The 17,108-nt window shown below is 51.0% G+C and overlaps 1 protein-coding gene across 4 annotated transcripts in view; it reads left to right on the top strand.

Moving 5' to 3' along the window:
• Positions 1–17,108, top strand: part of LOC146871936 (DDB1- and CUL4-associated factor 7) — a 919,103-nt gene that overhangs the window by 777,213 nt on the left and 124,782 nt on the right. The window contains exon 7 of one of the 4 annotated variants that reach the window (XR_014981237.1): positions 15,773–15,901. The exons of the other annotated variants lie outside the window; for them this stretch is intronic. The gene's annotated coding sequence lies outside the window, so the exon portion shown is untranslated. The remainder of the gene's footprint in view (positions 1–15,772; positions 15,902–17,108) is intronic. 4 annotated transcript variants of the gene reach the window in all.

Here is a 17,108-nt window from a genome sequence, read left to right as displayed (position 1 = left end):
AATCATTGGCGCCTATCACCAATGTAGGCACCCTTGCACCATGGTCTAAGAATTCCTGCTTTACAAGCGGGATTGTTTTTGCCCAGGAAGGGACACCTACCTGCACAAAAACAATCCTTAGAGGCAATTTCTTCGTTCTAAGTGTGCTGCAGAACATTTGAAAAAAGGAAACCATGAGGAGAAAGAATGATATTTCTCCTTGTTACGCCTCTGGTGGCAAGGCGTACAATTCTGATGCATTTCTAGGTCTACCAGTGTTGGCAAATCTGAGAATTTGTCAGCATGAATCGGTGGATGCATGAGAACACCCATGCCCCACTCTTGTAATGCCTCCACCACAGTGTAAAACAAGGCAGGGTGGCCTGCATGGCTTTCAATCTACGTTTTGCGTTGCCCTGCATCACCACACTAGGGCAAAGCAAAACATTTAAAAATATGCATCCTAGAGTGGATTCGACATCTTGAGTACTGTTATATTGCCTCAACTTTTCTTTCTGATCAGATCAAATTTAACTTTATTTATTTTGGGTTGCAACCGAAGCCTAGCAACAACATATATTTATAAAATCACTTTCATTTAAAATGGAAATGGCATTACGTAACGTCTATCGGATTCTCTTGTGCTTGATATTCCCCATAGTCCTCTGAATTACTTTGTAGGACAGAGAACCAAAGTCAGCATCTTGTGTGAGTCAAAGCAGGCACTGAACCTCCCAAATGGAAGAGGAAAGAAGCAAGCCTAATTCTAGGAGGAATCAAAGAGAACAATGAATTGAAATGGGGAGCAATACAAAGTGTAAAACATTGGGTTATTTAGCTTTTGCTTTTGCCCTTTTTCTTGCCATGGAGGCGTTGGCAACATTTCATTTGGTAGGGAGTGTATGGGACCAAAAACATAAGGAAGATCACTTTGTTTGTGACACTTAGAGGTAGGCAGTGGCAAATTACTGAATATGAGCAGGGGGCTCAATACTCTAACCACACACCAAAAAGTTTGCCACTAATTAAGAAACACAACATAGACATAATTCCTAGAAGAAACCCATTTGGGAGACGCAATATGGATGCCCCCGTCTCCATATTTATAAATAGAGCCTCTAGCATCTACGATAAAACAGAACGCAGATATAATAGGCATTCCTTTCAAGTGAGAACATAAGATCAGCTTATTTTCCGATAACATGCTTTTCAAATTAACTCAGAGGTAGACCAAAAGAGTACGAAGTACAGAGACTGTCCTTCTCAATTCTATTCCTCGAATGCATCCAGGACAACAAACGTAGCAATAATGGCCAAACCTACCTTTTTTTACCACGGGCACCTGGAAGGTAAGCAAACACTCAGCATATATGCTAATAATATAGGACAGAACCCATGCATAAATCGTCCCCCCGATATCCCACTTGTTACGCCATTCCCCTACCCTGTGTTGCTTTGCAGTTCCCCCATCCTCCCCAATGTTTCTTCTGTTCATCCTGCCTGCTTTAAAAAAAATACGTTTGCGTATTAGTTACCGAAGCAACGTGGATTGTTAAGTAAAAAGACAAAAAATAGTTTGAATCATTTTATAGGCTTGTGTATGCGTAGTGCATCGCACATGGTATGCAGTGCAGCTAAAAACCACTGGAAAAGTCAATAGGTTACACGTTTGAGACCTATTGACTTTGCCTGTGCTTGTTATATAGTGCCACCATACCACCTTACAGAACACTCAGAGGACCTAGACACGTAAGGCTAGAGGATGCAGTCAGTACAATGTTATATGGAGAACTCGCATTCCCTTGAAAACACAGCTTTCCCAGTGTCCGGACATGGCTCACTTTAAAATATACCAATGATGTTTAAAAGTTTGATTACAATAGAAATTCTATCTGCGTTGAAGAAAACTACACGCCTGCATTTTAAAAAGAACGTGCCTCTATTGATTCATTGATTCAAACCGAAGCACTAAGAACAAAATGGGCCACTTAACCTGTTATCATTGGTGTGTAACTTTATTCACTGAATTGTTTTAGGAGTTACTGGGATAGGAATGTTTTGGATATAATAGCTCAAAATTAGATTCCGACGGGCTCAGAGAGACATCAGACGTATGTATTGTCGCTGATTGCAACCTCCTGATATAGATGCAGCTTGTACAGGACACATGCTTTAATTCCAAAATAACTTCTGCTACCGCAATAACGTCTTCGGAACCTTTTGCTACGTGCACTTCTAAACATATATTTTTTTCATTGGAAAATAACTGACCAGAAAGAAGCCTTGGATCAAAGAAGGCCCCTGCTTGGAGGCTTCAGCCGACTCTGGCTGCCCCTCCGCAGAAAGGTGTGCTCTTTGAGGGGCCCATCCCCCAGGTTGGACGATGAATGAACTTCAACAGCCGTCAGCGCACAGGTCTCTTGTCCTGCTAGTCAGGACCCAGGCCGGGGAAGGCGAAGCCGGACCCAATAGAGGCCTAGGGTGGAACGCCGGCCGGCGGCGGGACCCCTCCACGCCACGCCCCCGCAATTAAGAAAACCCGGCTAGGCCGGGGAGGGCATGATAGGCCCAGAAACAATGGAAGCTCCCCCCCCCAATCAGGGGGCGAGAGAGGCAGGCAAGGGGGAGGTTAAAAGGGGCCAACGGCCCAGGAGAATTCAATTTCAAGGCTCCCCCATGGCGGCGGACAAAGCGGCCAAGCAAGGGCCACAAGCAGCCGGGGGGGCGGATGAGGAGCCCGCAGGGGGTGGCCAGGGAGAGGGGGCAGAGGCAGTGCACACAGGACAGGGGCACGCTGAGGCCAGGACAGGGGAGGGCGCAGCCACAGCCGGGGTAGGCGAGGGCAAGCCGGCAAGCGAGTACATACGCCCATCCCCAAGCGACCCTCCCACGACAACAAGGTTGCTGGGTCTGGCAAACCTCATCCCGCTCACGGTGAAGGAGAGAATCTGGAGGAAGGAATTTATAGACATATTTTCCCTGCTAGAGGTGAGGCAGGCAGGCCTGGATCTAACCACTCAGGACAGGAAAGATGAGGACAGGAGGGGCCCCAGGAAACCCAGGGTGGAAAGAAGCATAGAGAACTGGTTAAAAGCCTTTAGGACATTAGCGTGCGTATTTATTGAGAAATTTCCAGAAAGCGCAGCTGCACTGATACTATACGAGCAGAAGGTGCACGAGGCGCAGCAGCAGTTCCAGGGGAATGCATGGCTACAATATGACGAGGGCTTCAGGGAAAAAATGCAGGTATGGCCAACGATAGGCTGGGACTGCCAGGACATGGAGGGCTATTCCAAACACATGGTGGCGGCCAGAGAAGGAGTGGGGGTGAAGGAGTCTAATTTTCGTGCCTACGGGAGTAAGGGCAAATTTGAAGGGTATGGGAAGGACCACAAGGGTAGGGGACAAACAGCCACGAAATCCAACAAAACATGTTGGAAGTTTGACAAGGACGAGTGCAAGTGGGGGGCCGCATGCAAATTCAAGCATGAGTGCGGGTCTTGCGGGGGGAACCATCCCGCGGTCAGATGCCGGCGTCACACAGGGCAGGCAGCAGAAAAGCCAAAAGCTGACCCAAAGAAATAGAAGTGAGGCGCAGGCCCCAACGGGGGGGGCCGGGGGTGAAGGGGGCGGGGGACAGGCGCTCCCCACACCCATAAGAGCAGGTAGGCTATTGCAACTACTGAACAGGTACCAAAAAATCACAGAGAGGAAACTATTGGCGGAAGGGTTTACGCGCGGTTTCCCCATCCCATATTGCGGCCCGAAGGGGGCGCGGGAGAGCACTAATTTGAAATCGGTCAAAGACGCCCCTGAGGTAGCAAAACAGAAGGTGGAAAAGGAGGTTGGGCTGGGCCGGGTGGCGGGCCCTTTCCCCACTCCGCCAATGGAGGACTTGATAATATCCCCGCTGGGTTTAGTCCCCAAGAAGGAGCCAGGCAAATTCCGCTTGATTCACCATCTATCATACCCGGAGGGGGAGTCAGTCAACGACTGGTTGGAGCAGGGAGCATGCTCGGTGGCCTATGCCTCGGTCGACGATGCTGTGGACCTGATTAGACAGGAAGGGGAGGGGGCCCTCATGGCCAAATCCGATATAGAGTCAGCGTTTAGGCTACTACCGGTGCACCCAGACAGCTATCACTTGTTGGGCTTTAGACTGGATGGGGGTTACTACTACGATAAGTGCCTCCCCATGGGCTGCGCAATATCATGTTCACATTTTGAGGCTTTTAGCAGTTTCTTAGAATGGGAACTGGGGCAGCGGACGCCAAGTGGAGGGCGGGTCCACTATCTGGACGATTTTCTGTTCGTGGGTAGGGCAGGCACAGAGGACTGCACCAACCTCCTCGCTAGTTTCAGGGCGCTGACGGAAGAGCTCGGGATCCCGCTAGCCCACGAGAAAACAGAGGGTCCCACAACAAAACTGACATTCCTGGGGATAGAGCTGGACTCAGTGGCAGGGACATGCAAGCTGCCACCTGACAAGATAGCGGACATGCTCAACGATATACGTAGGTTGAGGCAGCAGAAGAAGGCGACCCTGGGAGAGCTGCAGCAGCTACTGGGGAAACTGAACTTTGCCACAAGGGTCATCCCCGCAGGACGCGCTTTCGCCCGGCGGATAGCCTGGCTCACGAGGGGTCTGGCACACAAACACCACAGGGTTCGCATCACGCAGGGAGTAAGGGACGACTTGGTCCAATGGGAGAGTTTTCTAACAGAGTTCAATGGCACCCTGATCTGGCGGGCCCCCTGGGCTCTGGCCTGTGAAGTGGAACTCTACACTGACGCAGCAGGGGGTTACGGCTTCGGGGCCCTGTTGGGGACGGCGTGGTCGGCAGGGGCTTGGCTGGAGGCATGGCGCACAGCAGGGTTAACCTCAAACATATCTCTACTAGAACTGTTTCCCATTGTAGTAGCTTTCCACATCTGGGCCTCCCAACTAGCGAATAGACAGATTACTTTGTGGTCAGACAACCACGCAGTGGTGCAGGCGATCAATACAGGAACAGCGCGTTGCCCAGCAGTGGCGGCCTTGCTGAGAAAGTTAGTGGGCTGCCAGTTGAGAGGGAACATTGCATTAAGGGCCAGGCACATTCCGGGCGTGGAAAACTTAGTGGCGGAGGCTATTTCTCGTTTCCAGTGGGACAGATTCAGGAAGCTAGCTCCGGGCGCAGACGTGCAGATGACCCCGATGCCGGAGGAAGCGTGGGCATGGGTGGAAGCGGTTTGAGATGGCTGCTGGAGAATGCACTGGCCCCAAAGACCAACAGCCGGTATCGAAAATGCTGGGAAACTTTCAGGGCTCAAGCTGGCCTGCGGAGGGGGCAGTTGGCCTCAAAAAGGGACATCCTGGAGTTCATCGAGTGGGCTTTCCAGGAAGGGAAAACAAAATCTTGGGCACAAGCACATTTAAGTGCAGTAGCTTACTACACGAAATTGGCAGGGCAGGCCGATCAAACAGGGGGATTTGAATGCCGCATGGCCATGAAAGGGTGGGGTAGGTTGCAGCAGGCACCGGAGGATGCAAGGCGCCCCATCCATTTCAGATTACTGCAGGCAATGCTGGGGGTCCTGGACGGGATATGCTTCTCGTGGTGTGAAGTCAAGCTGTTCCGGGCGGCATTTGCAGTAGCTTTCTTCGGGGCATATAGGGTCAGCGAGGTGGTAGCCCCCTCGGTGGTAGAGGCAGGAGCAGCTTGCTTACAGAGAGAAGGGGTGGTCATGCAGGAGGAGCACATGGACATACTGCTAAGGAGGTCCAAGACGGACCAGACAGGCAAGGGAGCATGGACCAGACTGCGCTGCACGGACAATGAAGACCATTGCCCGGTATGTTTGCTAAAGAGGCACCTAGAGAGCGTGCAGGGGAGGACGGGGCCGCTATTTCAGCACAAAGATGGATCTTTCCTCAGCCGCTTTCAGTTTATAGCAGTAATGAGGAAGGCATTGGAAGCGTTGGGCCTCCCCGCTTGGGAATATGGGTCGCACTCCTTCAGGATCGGTGCGGCAACGACGGCGGCAGGGCTGGGCATGGGGGGGGGCGCTATTAAGGGGATAGGGCGGTGGGCATCCGGCGCGTACAAGCGGTACATTCGCCCAGCAGCATTCTAAGCCCCCCCCTCCCCCCCTTTCCCATCTCTTCTAGGCTCGGAGGCTACACGCAAGAAGGTGTGGATCGTGGGGCACTCGTACGTTACGCGGGCACAGCGGTGGGCAGCGGCTAGACGGGACTTTGGCGGTATCTGGCTGCGGGACACCGACATAGAATGGTGGGGGCGCCCCGGGATGAGATGGGGGGAGCTGTTGTCCATGGCGCAGGAGGCACTACGGCGGGGCAGCAAGCCAGACGCAGTGGTGGTCCACTTGGGCGGGAATGACTTGGCGGCAATGGGGCGAAAGGCACTCCTGGAAAACATGCGGAAGGGCCTCACAGCATTAGCAAGAATGACACGCCCCGCGGACATAATTTTTTCAGAAATCATAGTGCGGAGCACCTGGCGGGGGGCGATTGACCTGGGGGCCGTGGAAAAGTCTAGGAAAAAACTTAATATCACCATGGCAAAAGTATGTAAGGCAAATGGCTGGGGCTTCGTGCGGCATGGGTTCATAAACTTAAGATCCCCGGGGTATCACAGCGGAGACGGAGTTCACCTCACAGGGGTGGGTATGGATATGTTCCTGCTGAACATCGTGGGGGTTCTGGAACAGAGGGGTTTCCTATGACAGTCGGGGGTAGGAGGCGGCGAGGGGGGAGCTCCCTCTGATCGAAAAACCATAGGGAGCGTGGCGGAGCTAGGCAGACTAAGCTAACAAAAGAAAGGGGAGAACCCAGTAGAAGATAGATGAGAGGCTCTCGCAATGCCTTGGGGATGCCGCACGGCAGGGGCACTGAGGGAGCCAAAAGGGCGGCACGCCGCCAACAAGGATTAGAGACAATACTCTCCCCATGACCCTTGGGATGCCTCACGGCAGGGGCTCAGAGGGAGACAAAAACAAAGGACCCAGTCACAAGAAGTTACAGTAGATACACAAGAAAGGCCCTTGGGATGCCAGCCGGCAGGGGCCTCGGGGAGAAGGGAGGGCCCCTGTAAGGTCACAGGGCGAGCGGGACGGCACTTGCGGCCCGGGCAGGTCTAAACGGAGATCCGCCCATTCGGTAGCAAGCTGAAGCCTAAACCCGGAAGCAGAAAGGGTTCCCTCCCCTCCCAGTTGATTGACAGAGCTGGGACAAGATTAACCATGCATTATGTACATGACCTTGAACAATGCGTTACGATTGTATAAAGTTTTGTGATATGAATAAACTGCGACCTTTTCAGGCACCCAACAGAAGTTGTCAGTGGTGATTTGAGGTAGCAGAGCATAACAGGTTGGAAGAGGGGGGGAAGCAGGGAGGGGAGATCCGACGCCTGGATGGGGTTAGAGCCCGGGCCGGGTAGGCGAAGCCGGACCCGTTAGGGGCCCGGGCAAAACGCCGTCCGGGGGCGGCGCCCCTCCCCCGGCCACCCCCACAGGAATTTAAATGAAGGGCTAGGCCGTCGGGGGCCAGGATTGGCCCCGAAGGCGGGAGCGAGCCCCCCCCAATCAGGGGTCGCGCTCGTGGGCCAGGGGGGGGAATAAAAGGGGGGCCACCAGGGCAGGTCTCCACAATTCCCCCTCCCGGGCCAAGGGCGAGTGAAGAAGAAACCCACCCACCCACACCTAAAAGTCGGGCGTCGCAGCTGCAAGGTGGAGGGTAGCGGAGCTAGGCAGACTAAGCTAACAAAAGAAAGGGGAGAACCCAGTAGAAGATAGATGAGAGGCTCTCGCAATGCCTTGGGGATGCCGCACGGCAGGGGCACTGAGGGAGCCAAAAGGGCGGCACGCCGCCAACAAGGATTAGAGACAATACTCTCCCCATGACCCTTGGGATGCCTCACGGCAGGGGCTCAGAGGGAGACAAAAACAAAGGACCCAGTCACAAGAAGTTACAGTAGATACACAAGAAAGGCCCTTGGGATGCCAGCCGGCAGGGGCCTCGGGGAGAAGGGAGGGCCCCTGTAAGGTCACAGGGCGAGCGGGACGGCACTTGCGGCCCGGGCAGGTCTAAACGGAGATCCGCCCATTCGGTAGCAAGCTGAAGCCTAAACCCGGAAGCAGAAAGGGTTCCCTCCCCTCCCAGTTGATTGACAGAGCTGGGACAAGATTAACCATGCATTATGTACATGACCTGGGAGCGAGCACGAACCGGCGACGGGAAGTGTATAGCGGCAAAAGAATGGAAGCTGCGGTTTCAGGAGCCTCCACACCGGCCAGCATGATCCGAGCAGAAGAGGCGGGGACATCGGGTTTCGTAGCTGATGCAAGCGGGGTGTCCAGGGGGCCTTGCAGGAAATCGCGGAGGCTGACGCGTGGCTCCAAGAGGGCGCTAGTCTGGTTCCCGCGCAGTGCCGCTCCGCTCTGAATCCGAGCCTCCGTATGCACGGCAGCAGGACCTCAAGACCTCCGTCATAAGGGCGGAATAATGAAAGGGACAACGGTCAGGAGGGAAGACGGAAAGGAAGGCCACGCCATCGCATGGAAGGCAGGAAGTAAGGCCGGGGAAGCCGACCTTACGGGCACTTGGGGCCAACACGGTGGTGTCCGGAGCAGCAGGAGCAACGACCTTAGCGAGGAGCCGGATCGAAGCTGGGCAGAATGCCGGCACCGCCACCCGGAGGCACCAGGAGCAAATGGCAGCGGGCCCACATACACCCAGCACGGGGCAGTTGGCAAACCTCGAGCAAGCGACTGGCGAAAAATCGCGGCAGGACACGAACCACGCGGGGGTCGGTGCGGGCGGCGGTGCCCCCGAAAAGGCAGAAGACAGGTGCGGGCGGCGGTGCCCCCTTAACGAGCCCGGAAGTGAAGTTAAGCGAAAGAGGTAAGGAGCGGGGCTGCGCAAAGCTAGGGTACGGCCAAAGCAATCTGGTAAAACAGGGTCAAGGCCAGCCACAGTAACCCCTTTTTTGTGGCAGTAAGGAAGGGCGGTATATAGGCAGTTCCAGGAGGAAAGCTATGAGCTCATCACTATTATAATGAAGGTTCTAAACGATTGTATAGGTTGGCGGTATATAGATGGTTGTTTTGGAGTACAGTACTCTGCTGGTCGGGCTACATCATAGGCAGTCGATAATATACGCGGGACACGCCTTTGCAGCAGGTATAGTAACCGCCTGCACCAACTTCGCCCAAGACTTTCCCAGAATGGCTGGATTTTCCCAATAACCTCTCATGTGACAGCACTGAAAATGAATCCAGGCCTATTGTTCCGACTTAGAGCACTGGGCGGCCTCGCTGAGCCTGATCCTTAAGGTTCCCTTGTGCAGTGGGGCAAGTGTCAGGGACAAGGGTGGGGCATACACCATAGTCCCAGGCTAATAAACACCTCGGACATTTCCCGGCACGGTCCTTAACCACTTCCGGTCCCCTGCTCATCCTTCCCTCGAACGGACCTTGTTTCTGCTGTTCTGTTTCACCGACGTCGAGCGGAGATGCAGCGGTGACATCTAATGACAGTGTGAATCTTTGAACCACAGGAAGGCACTTTCATTGTTTCAAGTACCAACCTCCCCCATGGCGCTTCTTGTGGCACAGACCTTTCCCCAAAGGCATGAGTCACTGCCCACCATTGTCCACCACGCGTCCACCTCCTATGCCCACCACAGACCTGACATACGACAAAATTGCTCACCCTATGTACACTAGCTACATTCACCACAGACATGGTATGGCAGGGTCAATGTTACAAAGGCTGTGCCTCGTGTGCAAAAGGCATGCGTGTTTTTCGTCATTTGGGGGCATGCCTTCCTCTTACACAGGGGGTCACAAACCCCATTAGTTTACAGAATGAGGGGCAGCTGAGCTGATAGACAGCCAGTGTGCTCTCAATGTTCAACTCTGACTGCATGCACAGGACATGCGCGCATGCCCAAGGGGATCTGCTGGAATTATTGCAAAGCCATGCACGACTGGGGTAGGCTGCAAACATTGCCACATGTGCCTTTCCCTATCCCGGCCATATATCATGTAATTTATATGGCTCCTTCTCACGGAATCACCGGCCCTCAAGGGCAGAGAAAGATGATGAGGACAGAAACAGCAGCGATCATTTCTTCTTAAAGGGCAGAATTTGCAGCGGGTGGTCTTGAACCTGCAGAAGGCAGATACAGGAGTGTGCCGAGAATAGTTCCATGTGCAAGGGTGACTTGAGGCCAAAGGCGGGGCAGCGAGGAAAGCATTAGGCGGACTGTTTTGTTAATCAAAGCCTGTATACTCGGATGAGGCACATATATTATTGTGCTATCCTTAAGAGCAAGTAGCGGGGCAGTGTGTGCAAAGTTGCATCGAGATCTATAATCAATAGAGACCAGGCGCTGGTTACAATTCGTACTTAGTTAACACAGTAAAGTGCATGATGTCCTTAGCGTGCAAATATTTGTCAGTGCAAAGGTTCACGGTACATTAAGCATAAATTAAAGTAAAGAGATTGTCTGGCAGCTATTGCAGGCCTGGGAAAGCCCTCCGATGGCAGCTCCCCAGGGCAGGGCGCAGAAAGGCCCTTTCATACCGGCAGGGCATGCTCCAGGGTGTGTAATTTGTTTAGCCCCTGAACTCACCGTGATTCAGCACCGGGTGCTGAATCGGCTGGGGGCGCCTGTGTTGCAATGTAGATTAGGACAAAAAGCCCGGCTGCCATTCCCGTGCTCCAGCTATTTTCAGGGAACGGTAATAAACGTTCTTCCTGGCGGGAGCAGAGTATGGCACTTTACAAACCTGGCAATGTAGTTGCTAGGCGGCGAGCCAGATACGTAGACCTGGGGTTAACAACGCTCAACAGGCGAATTTTCCCCACTTCAATAAGCCAACAGCAGAACCCAGGTTAAAAAAAAAAAAAAAAAAAAAAAAAAAAAAATCACTGATTTCAAACAAGCCTACTGGTTGTGCTTGCCTTTCCCACACACGAGGGGCGGCGAGGGGTAGGCAAGCTCGGAAAGTCACAGACGGAGCTATGCATTGGCTTGGCTTTCGGAGTCAAAAGCATGCAGATTGCAAGGCATGGAGTAGAGCTTAGGTACGTTAATCCCCGGACTTTCATTATTCTAATGTCGCAAAATAGGTTCTCCTGGGTTACATGTAAAAATCAGGCCTGGTGCGGGCTCAGACCAAGCACTCTCCAACCATACGGGCTGCCTGTGTGGACACCACGCGAATTCACCCCTTGTGCCTTTGTGTAAGGTTACAGTTTGTATACGCTGAGTTACACACCTAGGAAAGTCGGTAGGCCCGGTTACAAGGCAATCGGGTGTTGAAAGCTAGTGGGGAGCACGTTTAAGGGCTGTCAGACTAAACACTGGGTTTATTCACAATGCAGCAGTCACAGGCACAGCTTCATGATCCCTTCGTTCAGGCTACAAGAGCACGTTCGAGTCCAGTGCTTGGCGGTACTGGTATTAGGAGAGGTAGGGCAAGATCCGTGAAAACAGTCTGTCTAAATACGGATGCCCCTTTTGCTTGGTTTAAAGGTCAGCTGTAGAGGAGTCCAGCTTAGACACGGGGCAGAGAAGTGTTGTGTTACGGGTGGGTTAATATTTCAGGCAGCACCCAAGAAAAGGTTTCGTTTGGGGTCAAAACAGGGCCCAACGGTGACCAGTGGAGGGGAATCACCGAGAGTATTTGCAGTAATAGTAGTGAATTGCTGCAGTGGTTCACCACACACGTCCCAATACCTTACAAAGTACCACTCAGAAAAGTCTCACCCTGCATCACCATATTACAGCGAGAAACTCAATTACGTGGAGTACACAGGGAGATTTAGCTATGGAGATAACTTCCCCAGCTAGAACAAACCAGAGGTATAGCATCCAGTGAGGTACAGCTGCACTTCCTATACGAAACGAAGACCTGGGAGTTGCAGGTCCCTAAAGTTAAAAGACATTTTGGAAAGAAAATCCTGCGCAAAAAAAAAAAAAAAAAAAAAAAAAAAAACCCAACGCATAGCGGGCGGTGGTACCAGCAATATTGGGGCATAAACGAAATGATAGAGATGTGTCCCCGAGGGTGTAGGACAATCCAAGGGTTGTTGTCATGTGGCATATTATAATTTTCGGTAAGAGCACAACCCGGACAGGGCAGTGCAAAAGCCACCCGTGGTCAGGGCGTTGGTCAAGACCAGGCCCCGGGGAATCCGTGTTTTCAGCTAGGGGAGAGCCCCCCCCCCCACCCCCCCACTTTCCTCGATGTCAATTACGAAAATTTAGCCCAGTATACCTGCGCCACGCAGCAAGCGTAGTTAGAGGGGGCAAAGCAAAAAAAAAAAAAAAAAAAAAAAAGTAGAAATCCTGAAGAGAGCTGAACACCACCGGGGACAAAGCTTACAAGGCCCAGGGGTGGATGTCCAGCAGCACGGGTGCATAAAAATGGTAGTAGTCAGGGCAGACCGCACAAGGACGGAAGAGGCAAGTTCAGGCGGCACATCGTGGGCATATTCAAGCTAGGAGGTGACGAGTAGGTAGCGAGGGTAGGCCGAGCAAAGGGGGGAGCTCCCTCCGATCGAGAAACCGTAGGGAGCGTGGCGGAGCTGACACGAGGAACCTAGTAGAGAACGAAAGTACTAGGAGATAGATGAAAGGCTCACACAGCGTCCTTGGATGCCTCACGCCAGGGGCACTGGGGGAGCCGTTGGGCGGCGTGCCGCCAGAGAAAGAACAGAGATGACACTCCTGCAGGACCCCGGGGATGCCTTACGGCAGGGGTACAGACGGAGAAGATGACAAGGACCCAGCCGCAAGAAAATAGAGTAGATGCTCAAGTAAGGTCCTTGGGATGCCAAACGGCAGAGACCCCTGGGAGAAGGGAGGGCCCCGAAAAGATACAGGACGAGCGGGACGGCACTTGCAGCCCGGGCATGCCCAGAAAGGGACACCCTCCTAATCGGTAGCAAGTTGAAGCCTAGACCCGCGAATCGAAACACAGGGATTGGGGCCCCTCCCTCCTCTCCCAGGCAATTGGGGCGGCTGGGTCCAGAATGGGAATAGAGAAAATAATGAACAATAGATAAAAGTGAAACATGGTCGTTGAAGGACTATAGTAAGACCATGAATGTTGAAATTTGAAATATGCAGATTGCATGTTACAAAAATGTTTGTTGTAAAATAAAACTGCGACCTTTTCAGGCACCAAGAAGTGGTCACGTGGTACTTAAGGGAAAGCGCGCAGAGATGGCAACAAACAGGGGGGAGCGGGGAGGGAGCGCTCGCCGCCTGGACGGGGTTAGGACCCAGGCCGGGGAAGGCGAAGCCGGACCCAATAGAGGCCTAGGGTGGAACGCCGGCCGGCGGCGGGACCCCTCCACGCCACGCCCCCGCAATTAAGAAAACCCGGCTAGGCCGGGGAGGGCATGATAGGCCCAGAAACAATGGAAGCTCCCCCCCCCAATCAGGGGGCGAGAGAGGCAGGCAAGGGGGAGGTTAAAAGGGGCCAACGGCCCAGGAGAATTCAATTTCAAGGCTCCCCCTCGCCGAAGAAGAAGAAAAGCCCACCCACCCACACCTATGGATACGGGCGTCGCAGCCGTAGGGGCGGAAGGGTAGCGGAGCTGACACGAGGAACCTAGTAGAGAACGAAAGTACTAGGAGATAGATGAAAGGCTCACACAGCGTCCTTGGATGCCTCACGCCAGGGGCACTGGGGGAGCCGTTGGGCGGCGTGCCGCCAGAGAAAGAACAGAGATGACACTCCTGCAGGACCCCGGGGATGCCTTACGGCAGGGGTACAGACGGAGAAGATGACAAGGACCCAGCCGCAAGAAAATAGAGTAGATGCTCAAGTAAGGTCCTTGGGATGCCAAACGGCAGAGACCCCTGGGAGAAGGGAGGGCCCCGAAAAGATACAGGACGAGCGGGACGGCACTTGCAGCCCGGGCATGCCCAGAAAGGGACACCCTCCTAATCGGTAGCAAGTTGAAGCCTAGACCCGCGAATCGAAACACAGGGATTGGGGCCCCTCCCTCCTCTCCCAGGCAATTGGGGCGGCTGGGTCCAGAATGGGAATAGAGAAAATAATGAACAATAGATAAAAGTGAAACATGGTCGTTGAAGGACTATAGTAAGACCATGAATGTTGAAATTTGAAATATGCAGATTGCATGTTACAAAAATGTTTGTTGTAAAATAAAACTGCGACCTTTTCAGGCACCAAGAAGTGGTCACGTGGTACTTAAGGGAAAGCGCGCAGAGATGGCAACAAACAGGGGGGAGCGGGGAGGGAGCGCTCGCCGCCTGGACGGGGTTATGTTTACACTTACACCACCTGCAGTAGACTCAAATGAGTAGCTATTAACAGGCTCGATTTTAAAGCAGCGATTTCACGTTTGAAAGAATCCTGAACATCAGGCATCTCCTTTTAATGACTGGTGTGAATGTTAAAGATGAGACTCGCATAGCTATAACACACGCATAGATGAAAAGTGTGCAATAAGGTTCTGTAGGTTTGTTTAAAAAGCTAGAGGTGCATCCAGAGGCCCTACAGTATAGACACTCGGAAAATCATAGACTGATTGATTTTGATGGCAAGTTTACATAACTAGGATGCACATGTATTGTATTGTAATTGCATTTATATGGCGCTTAACTACCCCTGTCGAGGCGCTGTGTGCATTTACAATCATGTTCATTACCTTCTTTTTAATTCAGCATAGATTACAGTAGATTCACACAAGATTGGTTAAGGTACATTGAATAAAAATAAAAACACATGGGAGAGTTATATCACAGAAGTTTATTGAGAGTGCGTGCATTTGCCAATCCTAGTAGAAACATAGCACAACACCACAAACCCACCACTGTAAAAATGTAATGTTAGTGTGTGCTTGAAAGACGTTTGCTATGCTAAAATACCTATATTTACATATGTCTAAAAAGAACATCACTTATTTATTTGCTTTGTTTTCAGCTCATGGCCTACTCTATAAATATAAAAACAAATGGTAGTCCAGTGCACTTTAGCAGGCTCATTCTTGTAGAATTTTGATGGGGTATGAATTTATTTATGTGCTATGGCGTAGCAAAGTTGTCATGAGCCCTGATGCAGGCAAGAAAAACATCCTCCACTTATCAATGGTTGGGTAGGAAAACAGCCATAATCAGAGCGGCTGGAATTATGTGGCAGGGAGCACCAAATTATGCAGCAGGCAAAGTATGTGGTAAAGTGCCACATACTTTATAGCATTACTTCATTATTTTGTAATTTTTACACATGGTAATGGTGTTTCGGCAAAGATTTCACTACATTAGTACCAGTTTAACTACCAAATACATTACTAAGAAACAAAGATGGCCAATTAACCTTTGTAAAGGGTTTTGCAAGATGTGCAAATAGTAACTTTTGACCCGTCTGAGCTAAAAACAAATTGGTTTGTTAAAATCTGCACAATTTGCAGCTAATGATGGATTGTGTGGCAAATGCAGTAAATACTTAATAATGCGGAAAAAAAGCCACAGCTGAGGAATCGCATAATTTTAGTGGCCTTTACCATAGTTGACAGACAGTGAATATTTCACACCACTGGCCCCTGGTACCATGACATGTGCTGCACTAATAGTAGCTCTGCCTTTGTTTATGTGGCTGTAATGTGCATTATGTTAAAGATTTCTGGCACGTCCAGTTTATTGAAAATGTTGCTTTCACATTCGCCTCTATAAATGTACTATATTTTAATTTCACAAGATGGTCTCTGGCAATGTTAAGTCTTGAACCCCTGCTTACACAGAAGCCGTGTTACCTTCAACCTGGGCAGTGATTTGCATCATGAGCTGATGCCACCTGGAGCACCCGTCAGGCATCACTGCTCATTGCTGCCTTATCCTGGAGTCATTTGGTGGAGTGCGGATAGTCACAGGTGAGACAGTTAAAACCAAAGTGGCACATTTATGAGAGGCTTCTATTGCGTTTGAAGCACGAGGCATGGTGCATGCATGAAGAAAACCTCTAAGTCAGATTTTTGAAGCCATGCAAAGCCACTTTTCATGGCTTTGAGTGACTGGAGTAGCTCAACGCAGCGCAATTCGCTGCGGTGCTTTACTCTGCCCTGGCAATGCATTGCATGGATGTTCCCACGCAGCTTCCATGGTTTGTGATGCATTACCAGATATACTAACTCTTCAAATAAATGCTTGGCCGTTTATTTAAGAGCGTTTTGATGTTAGTGCTGAATCGAGTAAACAGCAGCCCAGTGCTGCTATTGGCTAGGAGGCCGCAAGTAAAGGTCAGGAGGGCCATATGCAACCCCCGGGACGTCCTTTGCAGATTCCTTACCTTAGAATTTTCCCCAGGCATCAGACTGGATCCGGAAACTTTTTTAGAGCAATAGCCCTGCGTGTAATTTTTTTGGTAAATAAAATTTTGATTATCATGTGCTGAACATGTACTTAACTTTCATTTTCGACATTGGAATCCTATTTCTAACAGTGTGTGTTTACATGGCCAAAAATGCTAGAAAAAATGCCATAGATTGTGCTGTCAAATTCACTTTAGATGCAGAGTTTACACATATTTTGCCCAGATTGACAAACTTTTGCTCTGGATTTGCATAAGAAAATTGATACAATCCTGCGCAAAATGTTTTTGTTGGATTTACTTTCCAGCACAAAAACAAACTTGTTTTGCGCTGGAAAGTTGCCTCAAAATAACAAAAAGCAGCGCAACGCACTGCTTTGTATTACTCTGTATCAAGGGGGTGTGCCATGGGTGGTACATGGGCATTAGCATGCAACCACCCACAGATTTTGTTGCACAATCCTTCTTACAAACAAGAATAGACAGGATGGAGTAGGGCAGTACCATATCTTAGTAGAGTTGGTGCTTTCCGACTCTCTCCTTGTCATATAACGCAATGCAGTGCAATAAATGTGGGTGTTGTGTTGCATTGTGTGACAGTTTTGTAAATCTGGCCTGTGTGTATCTGTGTACATAATGTACCTTTTTATGCCATGCAGTTTTGTGAACTCTGAATCAGAATTTGTGCTGCATTGTAGCAATGTTACAGAAGCGTTGACACAAATGTTATGTCAATTAAAGTGCGTAGAGACAGTGAGCAGAAGATAACT

This window comes from Triturus cristatus, chromosome 1_1 (assembly GCF_964204655.1).
Source record: "Triturus cristatus chromosome 1_1, aTriCri1.1, whole genome shotgun sequence".
Lineage (NCBI taxonomy): Eukaryota > Metazoa > Chordata > Amphibia > Caudata > Salamandridae > Triturus > Triturus cristatus.
Note: the sequence above shows the minus strand (reverse complement) of the source record. Positions and strands in the feature narration are given on the sequence as shown.